Raw genomic sequence first — 19,817 nt, forward strand, 5'->3', positions numbered from 1 at the left:
GGTGCCCGGGATCTTCCGGCAGTCCCGGAATCGCTGACGGTACATTTCTGGGGTGAGGCCGTATCTTGTGAGTAGAGCAGGGTGTCCCTTCCTTCGCTCAGAAACCGCCCCCACAACCCCGCCCCCCAATCCTTCTGCGGGATCCGATGGGAGGTCATGGCGACCTCGTAGGCCCTGAACCATTGCTGAATGTCATCGTTTTTATAATATTCCTTGACCACATCCTTGGGGATGTGGACCTTCTGTTCCGCTGGGGAGGCCGTCTCTCGGTTTCCCGGGGGCCTTCCTTCCTCGCTTCTGGCCTTGAGCTCGATTTCTTTCAAGCTGCGTTCGTGCTCTAGTTGGAGCTTCCTTCCCTCGTGCTCCCGTTGGAGCTTCTTTTCTTCCAGTTCGCCTTGTACACGCATTTGCTCTACTGCTAGCTTTTTTTCCGCTAACTTCAATTCGCCCTCGATTTTGAGTTTGGCTAACTCGAGTTCATGATTGCGGCTTCTCTCTCTGTCCGCGAGCTCTTCTGGGGATAGGCCCCCGTCCGGTACGATGCCTCGCACCTGATTGCTATTGCTTCCATTTTGAGGGGGTTCGGCTCCGTCGGGGCGCTCCCCCGTGCCTTCCGGGCGGGAGGCCCCGGTCTCCACCCAAGTTTTCAGTGCTTTCTGCAAATCCTCTTTAGTGTTGAGACCAGTGGTAGCGATTTTAAGTTCTTTGCAGAATTGCTTTAACTCCTTGTGTGTGTATTCTTCTAGCTGCTCCACCTGGAACACCCTGTTGGCGCTGGTTTCTGCAGGGCTCACGGCGCTCCCTTCTGCCATTTTTGTCGGTAGTGCTTTCGTTGTTCACGGTACGATCTCTAGGTGATGGGCCCGAATCCCGTCGCTTGCCACCAATGTTAGACGGCGACCTCAGAGGAGCCTGGAAGGGGTCCTGACTACCCTGAGTCCCACCCTCAAGGTATCGTAACCGGGCACTGGCGGGAGACTCCCCAGGGGGAGGAATCTCGTATCTAGGATCGTACTTCTGGCACCACACGACACAGAGTGACCACACCGGGTATTCTGAGAAAACAATCTTTATCAAGTAGGTTATCACTGCAAATATGTACAAGGTGAGCACGGGCTCAAGAGTCTCGGAAGGGGTAGGGGGTAGCGGGACAGTCTCTGGTAAAGGTTCAAGCAGGGATGTATCCGGCGCACAGCTCACAATCCTCGAGCTGGGGGATACGATGTTGTAGTCTGGGTCCGGCGGGACCGTGAGGGTCGGTTGGAGCCGCAAGTCACTCAGCGGGCTCAGGTACAAGTTCGGAGGTCTTACGATCTTCAGGGAGCCGCGAGTCACTCAGCAGGGCTCAGGTACAAGTTCGGAGGTCTTACGATCTTCAGGGAGCCGCGAGTCACTCAGCAGGGCTCAGGTACAAGTTCGGAGGTCTTACGATCTTCAGGGAGCCGCGAGTCACTCAGCAGGGCTCAGGTACAAGTTCGGAGGTCTTACGATCTTCAGGGAGCCGCGAGTCACTCAGCAGGGCTCAGGTACAAGTTCGGAGGTCTTACGATCTTCAGGGAGCCGCGAGTCACTCAGCAGGGCTCAGGTGGGTTCAAGTTCCAGGAGTCGCGACCAGGTCGACAGGCTCTCGTTGTTCCAGCGTCGAATCTGCCGGACAGACCCAGAGCACCCCTTGTTATAGGTCGACCCCTCTTTGATGTCCGGAGTCCGTGCAGGCAGGGGTCTTGTCACCTGGGGGTCGCTTGTCGGGATTTCCTGCTATAGTCTTTTGATCTTTTCAGGGCCGGGTCGGGAGGAGTCCCAGACACCCAGCAGGCATGGAGCCAGCCCTCAGGGAGGCCGGAGGGCCGATCGAAACCCATCGTCCCGGGGGAGTTCAGAGGTGCGATAGAACGGCTCCTCCCTCTCTCATCCCCTGGAAGCGTGATGTCCTCCAGCCGGAGTGGCGCCTCTAGGCCCGGTCGCGCTGGGGTCGGGCGGCCATCTTGGTGCATGAAGTGGGCACGCGGGCCCGGGGTGGCCGAAAGGAGAGAGGCCAGGGACGGGGATGTCCGGGTCGGTGCGTGTGTCCTGGTGGGGAGGTTCGGCTGGGCCGTGGGCTTGGGCTGTAGGTACCAGGTTTCGGTGGTGCGGGGGCACGGAGGGCCATTCTACGAGGCCGGGTCCAACAAAAGGACACGTTTCAACTCAAAAAGTTTATTACCAAACAATTATGTCATTGCACTACAACCACCAAACCATAAACATGTGGCACACAACACTGCACGTTACAGTCCTATTTACACTGAGCAGGCCCCATCAGGGGCGGATATATCGCTTATAACACTGAGACTCCCAGCGCCCCACTTTCTTGACCCGTGCAGGTGCCAGGCCTGCTGAGAATGCAGTGGTGGCCACCCCAATCCTGAAGGAGTGGCTTGAATATTTTTTGTCAGCCTGGAGAAGGCCGGCCTTAGACAGGCAGGCACCCATCACCCGCTCGACCTGGAAGATGGTTGGGGGAACTAGGTCTGCGTGAATCAATAAGTACCCAGGTGCAGCAGGGCAGAGAGAGGCGAATTCCTGGACCCTGGCAACCGGGCAGTATCTGGGGTCTCCTAAAGGCAGTAACTCCACCTCTACCCCTTTCCGTTCTGGTCTGTCTTTGATCTCCAGAGGTGGATTGTCAACTCACCCATCAACCTAATGTCCGCTATGCCCAGGGCATCTCCTGACCTATCTGAGTTGGACCAAGCCACTAACTCGCTGATCCGGAATGCTCCAAAACATGCTAAGCAAAAGGCGGTGGAAAAGAGGGACGCCTCGTAAGGCGAGTGGGTGACATCTCCCAGGACGTCTAGCATGGCCTGCAGGATGGGGAAGGTGATGGGGGACCTGTTGTCTGGTACCCGGGGCTCTTCCCTGGCCCACCCCTTCAGAGCCGCCCTGATGACAAAGGACTTGGTGGGGTCCTGTCCTCCTCTAAGCTTGACATCGTGACTGACCGGCGCTAGGTGACCACAGACCCAGGAGTGGCTCTTTCTCTGCTTTCTGGCCCAGACCATGAACGCCTGTACCTTGCCCTCCAAGGGTACCCCGGCCAGGCCCAAGACAGCAGCCACATTGTTAAAGCAGGTCAAGTGTGCCAGGTACCGTTTCCTGGTACCGGGGGCCAAGGCCCGTTCCCCCATCGCTCTTAACTGTTGTTCCACTCCAAGATCCTCGAGAGGTTTGCGGGGAAGGGGTCCATCTCCGCTCTCGCCTGTGGCCAGGCCTCCCGGAATTGGAACCACTGAAAACGAGAGAGAGCGTCAGCCGCAACATTCTTGACACCTTCAATGTGTCGAGCCCTACACTCCATGTTGCAGCGCAGGCTCCCTCTGGCGAGCTCCCTGAGCAGGCAGAGCACCAGCGGGCACTTGGCGGTCTGCCAGTTGATGGCCTGCATGACCGCCATATTGTCCGACCAGAAAAGGACCTTTCTTTTAGACAAGATGGCAGGCCACAGGTGGAGGGATGTGACAATAGGGAAGAGTTCCAATACCGTGATTTTGGAGGTGATGCCGTGCTTGCGCCAGGCGTTGGGCCATTCCTGTGGGCACCATTCCTCACCCAGGATTGCCCCAAGGCCCTCCCTCCCTGAAGCGTCCGTGAACAAGCTGAGCTCGGGACTGTCCACCCAGGGGGCCCTCCAGATAACCGTCCCATTGAAGTGCGACAGGAACTCCCCCCACATGACCAAATCCTTCTTCAAGCCTGCCCCCAACTTGACCAGGTGGTGTTTTCTAGACACGCTAGCTGTGGCCCTGGCTAATCTCCTGGCGAACACTCGCCCCACCGGTATGACTCTGGCTGCAAAGTTTAACTTGCAAAGGAGGCTTTGGATGACACCCAAAGGAGCCTTGTCTTTCCCCAGCAGTGACTGGATGTCCTGACGCAAAGCCTGGACCTTCTCTGCAGGGAGCCTAGACACGCCCGTCACCATGTCAAGCTCAATGCCCAAAAAGGTGAGAACCTGCGCAGGACCCTCCGTCTTACCAGGTGCTAACGGCACCCCTAGGTGTTTTGCCAATTCCTGAAAACATTGAAGCCCCCTGCTGCACTCCTGTGTTCCCGCACTCCCAATGAACAAAAAATCGTCCAGGTAGTGGGTCACCCCATCGACGCTGAACCTTACTGAGAGAGCCTACTGCAGGAATGAACTGAAGGCTTCAAAGTAGGCACATGAGACCACACACCCCATCGGCATGCACCTGTCGTAGAAGAGTTCACCTTGCCACTTGAACCCAAGGAGGTGCTGGCTCTCTGGGTGGACCGGGAGAAGGCTGAAAGCGGACTCAATATCAGCCTTGGCTAACCATTTTCCCCTGCCGCCCTCCTGACAATGTCCACTGCCATGTCGAGCGAGCAGTAAGAGACCGAGCAGGAACCCTCCTCCAGCCAGTGGTTCACTGAATCCCCCTCCGGATATGACAGGTGTTGGATCAGTCTGAAAGCCCCTGGCTCCTTCTTCGGGACCACCCCCAAGGGAGAGACAACAAAGTTCAGGAAGGGGATGCATGAAGGGGCCTGCCACCTTCCCCAGGGCCGCTTCCTTCTTGATCTTCGCCCCCACAACTTCGGGATGATCCCTGGCTGACCTGAGGTTTTCCGCATCCCTGTTGACCAGTGGCCCCTGATAGGGAATTCTGAAGCCTTCCAAGAACCCCTGGACTAGAGACAGTCTGTCCTTCGCATTGGGGTACTCCCTTAGTAGTGGTAGCAGGTTGGTGGTGATGATGGGGGACGGACCTTTGCCCAGGATCTCCCTGGAGGGGGCACCACAGGGGGTGCCAGGTTGGCTAGGCAGGGGGACGGGGGGGGCCCGGCCCGAGGAAGCTGGACCAGGGGCCTACTTGTCGTGTCTGTCGGGCATGGAGGCGTGCTCGCGCTTGTCACAGGAGGTGGCCGAGTGTGGAGAACCGCACTTGCTGCAGGTGTGGGAGAATCGACAGGCCTTGCCCCAGGAGCATGCCCCAGCATTGAACAGCCTGCACGTACCACTGAAGACTCTTCTGGGACCCTGCGTCTGGCCCCCACCATGGCCTCCCCGAAAGGGCTGCTTGAACTGACCCTTCTTGTCCTGCCTCTGGCCCTTGCTTGACTCCCCATTCTTCATGGTGGTGCTAGGATTCTCCTCAGCCTCAACCCTGCCCTTGCCCATGTGCTGAACCCAGAGACGCACCTCCAGCTGGTCCCACCCCAGTTCCAGACACATGGCCATCTTCTTCCTGAACTCGCAGTCATACTTGTACCAGCCCATCCCCCGTTAGTCTCCGCCTTATTGGTGATGATGCCGGCATATTGGAACAACCCCCGCCTTTGTTCTGGGTACTGCTCCATGACAACCGCTGCCAGGATCGCAAAGGCCTGTCCCCACCTTTTAATATTTTTATCAGGCCATGCTTGGAAGCGAACCTTCCTGTCCTCCTCCTTACCACTCATTTTCCTGGTATCCAACCCTTCTGCCCCGTGCATCAGGAGCGTAAAGATGTCGATAAATTCCCTCCTCCATATCCCTTCCTTGGCCGCCAGGGGCACCTCCCACGCTAAAGAGCACCGGCCAGACAGCAGGGGGGCCAAAGTGACTAGCGGCGCAGGAGCAGGGAGTGCAGGAGGCACAGCAGCGGGGGAGGAGGGGCGCCTGATGCTGGGGACGCAGGCGGAGGAGTGGCGTTGGCGGCAGAGACCGCGGGGGGAGCACATGAGGCTGCGGGCGGGATGGCTGTCTCTGCTCGTAGCTCGCCACCTAACTCCAGGGAAGTCCCCCCTAACGTGCCTGCTCCCATGGGAGAGGGGAGTGTGCTCAATAACCCCGGGCTCAGGCACGGGCCCTGGGACTCCTTGCTGCAGGCTGCCCTGTGGCAACACTGCTCGGGGGCTGCCCCACCACCTCCACCCCAAACGTTCATGACTGAAGGGGCACCTGGTGCCTGCGCAGGTGATGCTGGTCTAGCTACCCCAACGCACTGTTCGCTATGTTGCTATTGTTGAACGCCAGGAGACCAGCTCTGACCTCCGTCATGAAGTTTGTTAGCGTGTCCGTGAGCTTACCCAGGTCATCACGTGTGGCAAAGTTCGTAGGCGGCGTTGCGTTGACCAGGGGGGCCACTGGTCCGGCTGTGGGGGGCAGGGGAGAGTCGGCCACCGGCACAGCCACAGTCCGCACAATGCTCGTGGTACGGCTCCTAGCTACCAGCTGTTCAGCTGGAAAGTCCTTGACTGTGGGCCTGCGGACCCTCTTAGATCTGGTGGGACCGTTTTCCTCTGCGGCTTCCTGACCCATGCATGGGGTAGGCATGGCGATACCAGAATCGTCGGGGCTGTGTGCCATCAACAGATCAGTGGCCCAAGCCATTCCTTTGGCCGTGACCATCTCCATGACGCCGACAATTGCGCATCTTGGGAGGTTCCTGGCTGGAAATCCTGCACTTGGAACATCATCGAGAAAAGCGGGGGGGATCCCTGGCTATTCATCTGGACGGATCTGCGACTGCCCACCTGGAAGAGAAATTGAGCTGTGAGCCAAAACCTAGCTGCTGGTACCGGATCAGCGTTCCAGTCTTCACCTTCGCCGCTCGGTCCCAGACCCTCACCCCTTACTTATTTCTTGTGGTCGCTATTCTCTTCCTGACGAGGCTCGTGAAGTCATGTAGTCTGGGAAGGAACTTGCTGAACCCTGTGTGGGGATGATGGTAAATTTGTTAACCAATGAACCTGGTGGACTGCCGCCCGCTGGCTTGGCTACCGGTCCCTGCCTGTCCATCATGTCTCTCTCCCCCCCTGAGCTGGTGTTGCCCTGCGAACCCCCCAACCTGGCCCCTTCGGCGGTGCTCTCCGCCATGCGTTACCTCAAAAGACACCTCAGCCAGGCGACTGGCGCTGAACCCTGCATCTCTGCGAATGTCCGAAAGCACGGGACGTAGCTGGAAAACAAAGCAGGTGGCATGAGAAGGGGTAGTGGCTTCCACCACCTGACATGGTCACCCCGGGGGGGCACTTAGGTTAACCTGGCCATGTGGCGAGCGGCCCTTGGCCTGTTGAGGACACCCCCGCCCTGCACCGCAGAGGTAAGCATCCCGACGCCCTTAGTGTTGCCTTGACTCAAGCGGCTCTTACCCTTTACCTGTGCGTTCTAGGCAGATCCTAAGAGGGGCATGGAGGCGGGGGGCCTGGCATCAATTCCTACTCCTGCATAAAGAAACAAATAAATTAATACATTCGCACAGGCCGCTGTCACAAGAGGCAAAAAGGGTAGCCAGTCGACGGTGCACTGTGCAGGCCGACCTAAACCCAAACCCCCCTAAGATCGCAATCTTAGCCCTGGAGCATGCGCACCCCATGGAGCTCCCATGATCTCGTGCCCGCGACGGTGACTGGGCGCTCGGTTAACATTACTCCCATGTGTCCGTGATTCTGCCTTTTGACCCAGAGGAGATGCACTCTCGCAATTGTTGGCCCCCTACTGAAAGAGAAACCCATTGCCCATCATTTTGGACTGAGCAAACAGAGACAGAGAAGGCCAGGAGCAAAACACCTAATCTACAGGGCAGGAGTCTAGGACTAGAACCATTAACTCAGCTGACTGTAATCCCCGGGGGTGACTCGGAACAGCATCCAACCCCCTGGAGGGCTCGGCTCCCAGTGCCACTGAATGTATCTGATGGGCGACTCAGCCAGCTGTTGGTGAGCAGACGAAATCGCCCGCTGTGCGCGAGCACTAAAATTGCTTTCCCCAATGCGCCCTCCCTCCTGGCGTATCTCCGCCCGGGAGGGTGCCCTTGCCGCCGCAGCCCAACCTCGGGCTGCGAGAGTCCCCGTTGCCCTTCTGATAAATCCCAACCTTGCTAAGGAAATACCATTGCCTGCGTTTTAGACTGAACAAAAGTGACATTGAAAGACCAGGAATTGGACACCTAATCTTCAGAATAAGAGTCTAAGACCTCAACCATTAGGCCAGCCTGGCTCTCCTTCCTGACTTTTTTTCCGGGGCTGCGCATGCCCCTGTTGCACCGCACCCATCAGCACGGCCGCGGGAGCCACATGGATGCACATGGCGGACCCACCACCCCGGCGCTGCAATCCGGCCAACCGCAGCCAGGTGGGCCCCCTATGCCGGCACCATCACACCCGGGCATGAGCACGAGACCTCGAGCGCTGGAGTCCCGGCCCCACAGGACACTGTGCCTCTAGGCTCACTGCGCGGGTGCCACCACCCGACCGTCGTCGCCTCGAGGACCAGCGGCGCCGGCAGCCCGGAGGGCGCGGGGACCGGGCGGTAGAGGGAGACTGTTTCCTTTACGGAGCGTCCATGTCCACCCCTCCCCCACCAGACCGTAGCTGCACAGTGCCACAGGGAACCCGGCAGGGCACCCGGCGCAAGCACCACAGCGAATGTAGGACGGAGGGCCCAAGGGGGGGGGGTCACACTGCAGCAGGCCCAGGCCGGCGACGCCTGGCCGATGCGTCTGCTCCGGGACCGGGGCCCAACATTACCGGCCACCGAGACGCTTCCATACACCCCGCTTATCCCTAAGCACTTTGTGGCAATGGAAGATCAGGGACCGGACGCCTACAACAGCGTGGGAGTCTGACTCCCGTCACATAGCGGCGCAATCTAGCCTCCCAAGCGGCAAACTGGATCGCGGATCGGTGCTGCTGGGTGCCCCGGCGGACACCCGCCCCCACACCCGAGGCTGCACCCAGCACCCCCCCCCCCCCGTCCCCGGCAGCCACCAGCATAGGCTGGGCCGCCCAGCCGTGAGTGCAACCCCAGCTGGGGAGCTCAGGCATGGGGGGAGGAAGTGAAGCATGCACTAAGCGTGTGCAAAACTGCCGAGCAGCTCCCGAAGCTGTGAGAGCGTGAGGGAAGCGTGGTGTCCGCGGCTAGTCCGGTGCACAAAGAGGCCATGAAAGGGGGTGGGGGATACCTTTGCACCCCTCACCCTGCCCCACGCACCGGACGTGACGCGGGACACCCGCAACCAAAGGGGGACTCCTCCCTTGGACAAACCCCCCCAGGAGAAGGGGGGGAGAAAGGAGTTGGGATTGGATGCCCGATGCCACTACAGGGCCGCCCTCTTGAGTGGCCCCCTGTGGTGGCCTCAGGCAGCCCCAGTCCATGGCGTGTGCATATCTCAATCTCTCCTTCAGCCATACCAGGCTTGGTTTCCATCTGCTCAAATGATTTTATCTGCTGCTTACTGTATTTTACTGTAATTGCTGCTGGCCGAGGCACCCACAGGGGGCGACTAGAGAGGTCAGCACTCTAGTGTCGCCTGGGCACCCCACACCCCCCACCCCCTTCAGGGTCAGGGACTCTGGTCGGAGTCCCCAACATCTCCAGCCTGGTTGAGGCGCACGAGGGGCGGCACTTCCTGGGTGCCCAGGACTTGGGGGAGGGTATATATCCATTCCCCACCATTTTGGTGACCTCTTTTGATTGCCGCACACGCCGTCTGTGGTGGCCCCCTCTGTTGTCGTCGCGGTCGTTCGCAGGAGCTTGCTGTAGCACGGTGAGTGTTGATCTGCCCCACCTCCACCCCGTCCCCTCCATTGAGGCAGGGATGCGTGGCCAGCCCTGGTGGGCGGTGGTCCGCTCTGGGAGGGGGGATCGGTCAGCTCCGAGGGTGCTCCGATGGCGGCACCCTTCCCTGGCGGGAGGCCAGTGCTGTGCCCTCCACAGGGGGGTGAGGGGGCACGGAGCGGGAGACATGTCGAGTGCTCCCCGGCTCAGGCGTGCCTGCCCGATTCGGACTCGCGGGTTTTGGTGGTGGGTGCCTGATTGCTGCCCAGGGGGTGGCCAAGGGGAGGGGGGCTGCTCTTGCTCCCGTGGCGACAAGGTCAATTCTGGGTGGTGGAATGTTACCGAATGTAGGGGGGAGAGCGGGCGATGCACCCGGGGCAGTCCATTTGCCGGTGCCCGCTCCCTGCCCGCACGGGCCTTTCTCCCCTGGTCTAGAAGGGAGCGTTTACATCCACACCTTGGTCCCCCCCCCACGCTCCACTTTCCAAGAGTTACAGGCACGGTGGGTCCGTTGCGCACCTTTCCACACGCGAGTGCCGTGTGTGATCTTGGCCATGCAGCCGGCTCATGGGTGCTGCGGGAAACGGGGTCATTGCCCCTAGGTGGTCCACATCGGTGCGCCTGCGAAAGGGGGGCCCTGGACTCGAATTCAATTGCTCCATGTTGTGTCTAGGGGTGGGCGGAATTTGCGAAAGCGACTTTCGCAAATTATCGCGAAAATGTTAAAAATCTCCGCAAACAAGCGGAAATATCGCGAAGATGCAGAAGTTTTTTTCCGGCATGTGCGCGAGATTTTCTGCATGGTTGCGGGTCGCCAACTTACCCATGTGGTTGCTTGCGGGCGCGGCCATCTTGTTTTCAGTTGTCTCGCGGTGCATGATCGCGAGAAAAAAGACGTGATCGCGCGACGCATGACGTCACTGCGGACGCGAACTGTCGCGAGACAGCGCAAATGGCTAAAACAATACAACATCTCATGGAGAACGCGACCGGATCGGGAAAACTTGTCGGCGAACGCGGGGATTCAGGTAAGGCGATCGCGCGCGCGCGCGAGAATGTATTATTTTACAGCGCGAGCAAGAACCAAATTATCGCAAAGCTGCGGAATGCGGAAATTTTGACATTTCCGCGCTCTCCGCGGAACGCAGAAATGCCAAATTATCGCAAATTCCGCGAACGGAACGGAAATTTTGCCCAGGCCTAGTTGTGTCCCCGGGGACGGGGGGCTCATGCGGGATGGTGAGCTCCGAAGGGGGTTGTCCTACCTGGCGGCGATGTCTGCGGCGGACCAGGCCCGCGGGGGCCGGTCGTGGTGGTGGGTCGCGTGGCCATAGGGGCACCGGAGGGTGAGAGTCACTGGGGCAGACCTTCGGGTACTGCTGGGGGTTCTGCCCGCCGTGGTGGTGGCGCGGTGCTCTCCCGGTTTCCGGCCAGGTGGCTGGCGCTTCCGGAGCAGGGGGGGAACTTCCAGGTCGTACTGCTTCCACCTCCGGTGCGCAGGGATCGGCCGTCCTGAAACAAGGGTCACGGTAAACGCCCGTGTCCGGGTTCTGTCCTGGGCTCGAGAGCCCCGTAATGCCAAGGTTCCTGCACTGCTCCCCTCCAGTGCTTGCGGCGCACATCGATCCGAACTCACCTCGGCGTCTCCATCTGCTGGTATGGCACCGTTCGAATGGCCGGCAAGCAGAGAGTCACTGTGGCCTAATGACACGGAATCTGATCATGCGACTTGTTCTCCTCTTTGAACGCGCGCAGTTCAGTTTTGACGTCTTGCCAGGTGAGTGTTTTAAGAGAAGGGAAATCCTTGTCATTTTCTTTTGGGATTGCCCTTGTCTTTTTATACCTCAGGAGCAGCAACATGTCATGCTTTAAGTGGAAACGTTTCAATATTATATACAAGCCATAGTTACTGCTTATTTAACTTATGCAATTAGTGCTGACTTGTTGTAGGTATGATGTTACATGTATCATATATCTGGATGCAATGACAGAACCAGCAAAATACAAGTCAGCCTGCTCACTATGCTAAACACAGACACTGGCTTTGGGCCAATTGGGTATTTGAGGCACAACCGTTATCCGCACGGCCCCGCCGCCTCCAACCCTTTAACGAGCGTGTCGCTGCCCCAAGGCGGGAAGGGCCGCCCCTGGCCGTCACGGGTCTCCGCCAGGTGCTGAATTACACTGTCGGTGCCTGCATCATCGTCTCTAGGTAGTGGGTCTTGTGGGGAGAGCGTCACCGCATCTTGCATCCATGGATCCTGGATCCGTGAGCGAGTTGCTGCCTCCTGGAAGGCTGCTTATAGCCCGCTTCACTGCGCTACCATAGCGGTTGCTACCGTAGTGTCCACGGTTCCGGCTGGGTGTGTTAGAGGTGGCAGGGGGTGGTGCGCCCCCCCACCCCAGTGGGTAACCCGGGGTGACCTGCGGGTGATGCTAGCAGGTCCGGTCGCTGCAACGTAATATTCTTTATATAGAAGCCATAGTTACTGCTTATTTAGCTTATGCAACTAACAACCATTGACGAAGCCTATAGTGCTGACTTGTTGTAGGTATGATGTTACGTGTATCATATATATTAAGCAATGACAGAAACAGCAAAATACAAGTCGGCCCGCACACTATGCTAAGCACGGATTTGAGCTTTGTACCACAGGAGGCCTGTCATTCCTGCGGAGGCGAGCCTGGGGTCAGGTGGAGTAAGCCTGCAGTGTACCGGAATGTGCCTTATTCTCATTTTCTCCCCCCAGAAGGGTCTGGGTGAGTGGAGCGTGAATGTCACCCAGGGCCTAGTTCCTTGGGATTATATTGAGTTCACTTTATATCTGAGATATATATATTCAGCTGATTTGTGGAATGTAAACTGCTGCTCTGTTACTGCTCGTTTGTTTGGACTAATGGCTAGGGCGGTACACTTTAATGCTGGGGCGCTGGAGAACCGGGTTTGAGTCTGGTGGGAGGCTTGGACTTCTCGTAATCTCCCGGTACCGTCTGTAATGCAACATGCGGTCATGTAAAGCGCTGTATAAAACCGCAAAGAGGCTGTTCAATAACTATCTCTATGCCCCCGCTCAGGCCATTGGTTCGTTATGTGTGGTGTTAATCTGCGGGCGTAGGCATGGAGTGCGAGGTTCTTGTTGTCTTTCCGACGTGTCTGAAGTGGGAGTGTTGTTAATTAGGCACAGCTGTGGGCTGGGTCTTGCCTCGCAGGATTGGGGTTGGCTTGACCTGAAATCTCCCGGTTCCTTACACATTGTTTTAATGCTGGGGGCATTTCATATTTACACGTCATGCATGGTCCTGTTGTCCTACGGTCTGGCTGAAGGCATTGGGCAGCCCAGTGTCATGAAGATGTAACCTTCTCCAATGCACAGCCTTCTTTAGGATGCGTGGGGGGCTCTGGCGCATTTAACGCAGCATTTTGAAGGTTTCAGGTCAGGAGTGCATACTAGTGCACAACAGCACATGCGGTAGTATCAGCTGTCCTTGGTAGAAACTTATTTGGGGGCCCCTGTTTGGAACAGCTTTGAATTAGTTCAGTCCTTTCATGCCCACTTTAAGAAAAGTTACTGTCAGTGCACGGACATACTCTTCCAATTCCTAAATGTGTTTGCATGCAATATTCGGAGATGGTGATGTGTTTTCAACACGGTAACACAGCAGCAGCTCACTAATATTACTGAAAATAATATGTGACTCTACCACTTAGCATATAGTGGGTTCTGCTTCGATCTAAACAAATCCTTTTAGTGAGGTTGTAAGTGTGGAACACATGGCCCAAGCGGCACATGGTGAAGTTTTGCAGGGAGGCATACTGGGGTCAGTAAGCGGAGCGCAGTGGGTCGGTAGTGCGACTGTTGGTGTTAGTGTTGGTCTCGCAGGTTGAGAAGAATAACAAGAAACTTGTACTTGGTTGGTGCCAATTTGATAATGGACTGTTCTTCGCAAGCACATGGAGTTGGCCAACCTTTGGGTGGCTAACGGAAAATCACGGGACCATTCTTAGATGTGGACAATTCCAAAGGTGGTCAAAGCATCCTTATGCATCATAGGTTTAAATCATTCAGGAAGTCTGCTGCAATTTCCATTGCAGGATGCACTGTTTCTGCAGGTTGCGGCGATGATTCATTGTCACAGCGGGTAGCGCTGCCCGATCCCCAGCGTGGAGCTTGTGGCCCACGCTCCAGCATTTTTCCTTGTTTCACTGCCTACTTGCCCAGTATGGCCTCCAAGGGATTTCTTTACAGTCCACCATCTTTGTGGAGGCAGTTTTGGGCTTGTGGCCGGGCAGCGGTGGTTTGTGATGCCGCCAGCGTGGCGAGACTGCCAGTGCATTAGCTGCATTTGTTTGGAGACAGCATGGGGGCACTGGCGCCATAACAGACGACTTGGGAACTGTAAGCCAGTTTTGAGTCCCGGCGTCGCTCTGCACCGAGTGGCCCAGGGCGGGTCACTTGGTTCACCATGCCAGTTTATGGCTATATCGGGCGCAGTGCAGCCGTGAATTACAAAGGGGCTCCATCCGGTGGTTCCTGAGATGGAGCACGTTGCGCGGCATCGGTGGAGCAGTGGCAGTTGTGTAGGATTAGTAGGAATGTGCACCCATGCTCAGTGCCAGCAATGGAGTCTGGGAAGGACCCGGCTGATACAGGGCATGGTCAAGCGCAGTGTCTGGCGAACCACAGCCTACATTATTCTCAGGGGGCACTCAAGCTTCATGCAGGGGGAGTTGTCCAGGGGAGATCCTTCAGCGGTGCCTTGGTGAGTGACTTGCGCAGGGGGTTGGGTTTGTGGTGCCTTTGCTTTGGAGTTGGGATCATCGGTGTAAACCTCGGTGTCTTGTTTGGCGCCTGGGTGGCGTGCGCCGTGAGAAGTCTGTTTTGTATTATTGCAATTGAGCGAAGATTTCACTGCTTGGCCAACAAGGTCCTTTGGCCACCAGGGGTTATGCATGTGGCCCTTCTCAATGTCCCATTGATGAATGTGCTACTGATGACAAATGGTAAATTGGTTGTTGGTTTTGGCCGGGGCTCGGCAAGTATGATTTCATCTTTCTCACCTAATACTTGTGCATTATCGGCCTAGAAGCCAAGTATACTTCACGAGGCTCTGCTCACACCATAGTGGGCGTTACAACAAACAAATGATGGACGGAATGCTGACAATGCATACATTCTCCCCCAGTCAAGAGATCTGGGTTAAATCCATCGTTCTTTTGCCCACTACACCACCCCAGTTTAGACATGGCCATATGCAAATCAGTCTTGACCCTGTGCCTCATGGGAACAGTCCAGCCCGAACTGCCAAGCCATGTCTTCCCTGGACCGGAATCAAGCATCCTAGGACCGGTTTCTGGCTATCAGCCGTCATCAGCCAGGATAGCTTGACTCCAGTGGCGTAGTGAGCACGGGTCCCACGTCTGGGAATGCCCATCCCACTTAGGGCAAAAAGCAATACAACAAACAAATGATGGACGGAATGCTGACAATGCATACATTCTCCCCCAGTCAAGAGATCTGGGTTAAATCCATCGTTCTTTTGCCCACTACACCACCCCAGTTTAGACATGGCCATATGCAAATCAGTCTTGACCCTGTGCCTCATGGGAACAGTCCAGCCCGAACTGCCAAGCCATGTCTTCCCTGGACCGGAATCAAGCATCCTAGGACCGGTTTCTGGCTATCAGCCGTCATCAGCCAGGATAGCTTGACTCCAGTGGCGTAGTGAGCACGGGTCCCACGTCTGGGAATGCCCATCCCACTTAGGGCAAAAAGCGTTACAACAAACAAATGATGGACGGAATGCTGACAATGCATACATTCTCCCCCAGTCAAGAGATCTGGGTTAAATCCATCGTTCTTTTGCCCACTACACCACCCCAGTTTAGACATGGCCATATGCAAATCAGTCTTGACCCTGTGCCTCATGGGAACAGTCCAGCCCGAACTGCCAAGCCATGTCTTCCCTGGACCGGAATCAAGCATCCTAGGACCGGTTTCTGGCTATCAGCCGTCATCAGCCAGGATAGCTTGACTCCAGTGGCGTAGTGAGCACGGGTCCCACGTCTGGGAATGCCCATCCCACTTAGGGCAAAAAGCGTTACAACAAACAAATGATGGACGGAATGCTGACAATGCATACATTCTCCCCCAGTCAAGAGATCTGGGTTAAATCCATCGTTCTTTTGCCCACTACACCACCCCAGTTTAGACATGGCCATATGCAAATCAGTCTTGACCCTGTGCCTCATGGGAACAGTCCAGCCCGAACTGCCAAGCCATGTCTTCCCTGGACCGGAATCAAGCATCCTAGGACCGGTTTCTGGCTATCAGCCGTCATCAGCCAGGATAGCTTGACTCCAGTGGCGTAGTGAGCACGGGTCCCACGTCTGGGAATGCCCATCCCACTTAGGGCAAAAAGCGTTACAACAAACAAATGATGGACGGAATGCTGACAATGCATACATTCTCCCCCAGTCAAGAGATCTGGGTTAAATCCATCGTTCTTTTGCCCACTACACCACCCCAGTTTAGACATGGCCATATGCAAATCAGTCTTGACCCTGTGCCTCATGGGAACAGTCTAGCCCGAACTGCCAAGCCATGTCTTCCCTGGACCGGAATCAAGCATCCTAGGACCGGTTTCTGGCTATCAGCCGTCATCAGCCAGGATAGCTTGACTCCAGTGGCGTAGTGAGCACGGGTCCCACGTCTGGGAATGCCCATCCCACTTGGGGCAAAAAGCGTTACAACAAACAAATGATGGACGGAATGCTGACAATGCATACATTCTCCCCCAGTCAAGAGATCTGGGTTAAATCCATCGTTCTTTTGCCCACTACACCACCCCAGTTTAGACATGGCCATATGCAAATCAGTCTTGACCCTGTGCCTCATGGGAACAGTCCAGCCCGAACTGCCAAGCCATGTCTTCCCTGGACCGGAATCAAGCATCCTAGGACCGGTTTCTGGCTATCAGCCGTCATCAGCCAGGATAGCTTGACTCCAGTGGCGTAGTGAGCACGGGTCCCACGTCTGGGAATGCCCATCCCACTTAGGGCAAAAAGCGTTACAACAAACAAATGATGGACGGAATGCTGACAATGCATACATTCTCCCCCAGTCAAGAGATCTGGGTTAAATCCATCGTTCTTTTGCCCACTACACCACCCCAGTTTAGACATGGCCATATGCAAATCAGTCTTGACCCTGTGCCTCATGGGAACAGTCTAGCCCGAACTGCCAAGCCATGTCTTCCCTGGACCGGAATCAAGCATCCTAGGACCGGTTTCTGGCTATCAGCCGTCATCAGCCAGGATAGCTTGACTCCAGTGGCGTAGTGAGCACGGGTCCCACGTCTGGGAATGCCCATCCCACTTGGGGCAAAAAGCGTTACAACAAACAAATGATGGACGGAATGCTGACAATGCATACATTCTCCCCCAGTCAAGAGATCTGGGTTAAATCCATCGTTCTTTTGCCCACTACACCACCCCAGTTTAGACATGGCCATATGCAAATCAGTCTTGACCCTGTGCCTCATGGGAACAGTCCAGCCCGAACTGCCAAGCCATGTCTTCCCTGGACCGGAATCAAGCATCCTAGGACCGGTTTCTGGCTATCAGCCGTCATCAGCCAGGATAGCTTGACTCCAGTGGCGTAGTGAGCACGGGTCCCACGTCTGGGAATGCCCATCCCACTTAGGGCAAAAAGCGTTACAACAAACAAATGATGGACGGAATGCTGACAATGCATACATTCTCCCCCAGTCAAGAGATCTGGGTTAAATCCATCGTTCTTTTGCCCACTACACCACCCCAGTTTAGACATGGCCATATGCAAATCAGTCTTGACCCTGTGCCTCATGGGAACAGTCCAGCCCGAACTGCCAAGCCATGTCTTCCCTGGACCGGAATCAAGCATCCTAGGACCGGTTTCTGGCTATCAGCCGTCATCAGCCAGGATAGCTTGACTCCAGTGGCGTAGTGAGCACGGGTCACCATAGTGGGCCAAGATCACACATAGCACAGGATGAGAGTGCGGGGTCAGTCATATATGGCGAATTATGAGAAATATGCCAGAGGTAGCGAATATGACATCACAGACTTGATCAGTGATAATATCATGGTTCATCTTTTGTACCAATAAAGACAAAAGGGGTCGAGAACAACTATGTTGCAAGTTCAACCACATTACGGGTTGTTACTGGATGGGAACGTAGTCACATCTTACTGACTAGGCAATACTTTTAAGGCGGTCTCGATGCTTACAGTTTCATGTTGGTCTAATGGGTGCAATTACTGATATCGATATGTCTCCCTCATCTTCATTGATTGATTTTGCATACAAGAAAGTGTCAGTCCCAGTCCTTTAAATGTCACTCATAGTTGCACTGTAATGAGGAAAATGTCACTCATAGCAAACTGAAACCTTGGCAGCTATGGATGGGGGCTCTTGAATTGTGGCTTATTTATCTGATACAAATAAAGCATTGACTAAGCCAAAAGATGGATTTGTTGTAGGTGTAGTGTTCCTTTTGTATTAAATATAGGGATGCAATGACATAGCGGCAAAATACCAGGCAAGGACTAGGTCCCTAACACATTGATAGTCAAGCGCTGGGGTAGATGTAACATGAAATGCATGGTCATTACTTGGGTTGTCCCCAAGATCTGGGGTCAAACTGGGTTGGAGCATTAAGTATTCAGTCCTTAGGTAGCATCCAGCAACCCTTCAATCCAAGTAGGGCAGTTAGCAATAAGTATCAGCGAGTGGGTAACATACACTGGCCATTCAGAGACCTCGTGCCCCGGGGGCTTGCGCGCTTCACTAATAGACAGAGCTGCAACCAGAAGGGTGCCAAGTGTCCAAGACAGTAAAGAGGTTTAAGATATGTGTGTCTCTGGCGTACAGCTGGATGGAGCCAGTCCTATTTAGATGCAAAAAGAGGCACAGGGTCAGACTGATTTGCAGATGGCCATGTCTGAACTGGGGGGGCGGAGAGAGCTAAAGAATGATTGATTAAACCCAGATCAGTTGACTGGGAGTGAGTGCTTGCTATGTCAACACTCTGTCCTACATCCCCTTTGGTATCGCTTTGTTCGCCCTAAATAGGCAGGGTATGCCCAGACGTGGGTCCCTTGCTCACTTTGCCACTGGATTCAAGATAGCCTGGCAGATGAGGGTTATGAACCCGAAACCGGCCCCAGGATGCTTGTTTCCGGTCCAGGGAAGACATGGCTTGGCATTTCGGGCTGGACTGCTCCCATGAGGCACAGGGTCAGACTGATTTGCATATGGCCATGTCTGAATTGGGGTGGTGGAGTGAGCTAAGAAGGAAGATGGATTAAACCCAGATCAGTTGACTGGGGGTGAGTGTTTGATTTGGCCAAATGCTCCGTCCAACATCCCCTTTGGTATCGCTCAGTCCCATTTAGAGGTACGCCTGGGTGAAAATGGTGTGCTCCTTCTGGTTCCCGTGAACTAGGCGGTGTGTGGTATCTCCCACATCAAATGTTAGGCACCATATTACAGACAGTGCACCCTGTATCGAATCAGACAGATTCGCTAAGTGGGTATGCCTAGGGGGCTTCACCAGAGGGAGCTGAGCGGGCGAAATTCCCATAAGGAATAAGGGATGCAGGGCAAGTGCTGGAGGGCAGCCTTGCTCATTGCCTCATACGCCTAGTTATGGACATTCCTGTGCGCCTTGATTTAGCAAGCAAGGGATTGTGCCAAGGTTAAGTATTCCTTCTCGTCATAATATCCGAAGTAGGCAATCGGGGGTATGAGCGCTCTCCTAACTAGTGAGCTGCTGTCCCAGAGATGGGAGACACGTGTGTTCAGACGCACACGGTGCTAGAAGGGCGGCAGCTAGTGTGCTCAACAAATAGGTGAGGCATTGTGAGCCAGGGTGTCTGAAACTGTCATGGGGTGAATACTTCACAGGCCAGAAGGACTTTTTATTTCATCTGACACTAGCTGATCCAAGCTAACGTCAAGGGCGTACTGCTTAAATCAGACAGATTCTCTAGCTTGTATGCCTAGGGGGTTCCACCACAGAAGGAACTGAATGGGAAAATTCCCATAAGGAATAAGGGATACATGGCAAGGGCAGGAGGGCCCCTTGCCCATTGTCACACACTTCTAGTTATGAACACTCCTGTGCAGCACGATTTAGCATAGGGACTGTTCAAAGGTTAAATATAATCGTTCTCGCCATAATAGCCAAAGTAGGCAGGCGGGTGGGGGAGTGGTCACCTAGCAAGTAGGCT

Source organism: Triturus cristatus, chromosome 5_1 (assembly GCF_964204655.1).
Source record: "Triturus cristatus chromosome 5_1, aTriCri1.1, whole genome shotgun sequence".
NCBI classification, from domain to species: Eukaryota; Metazoa; Chordata; class Amphibia; order Caudata; family Salamandridae; genus Triturus; species Triturus cristatus.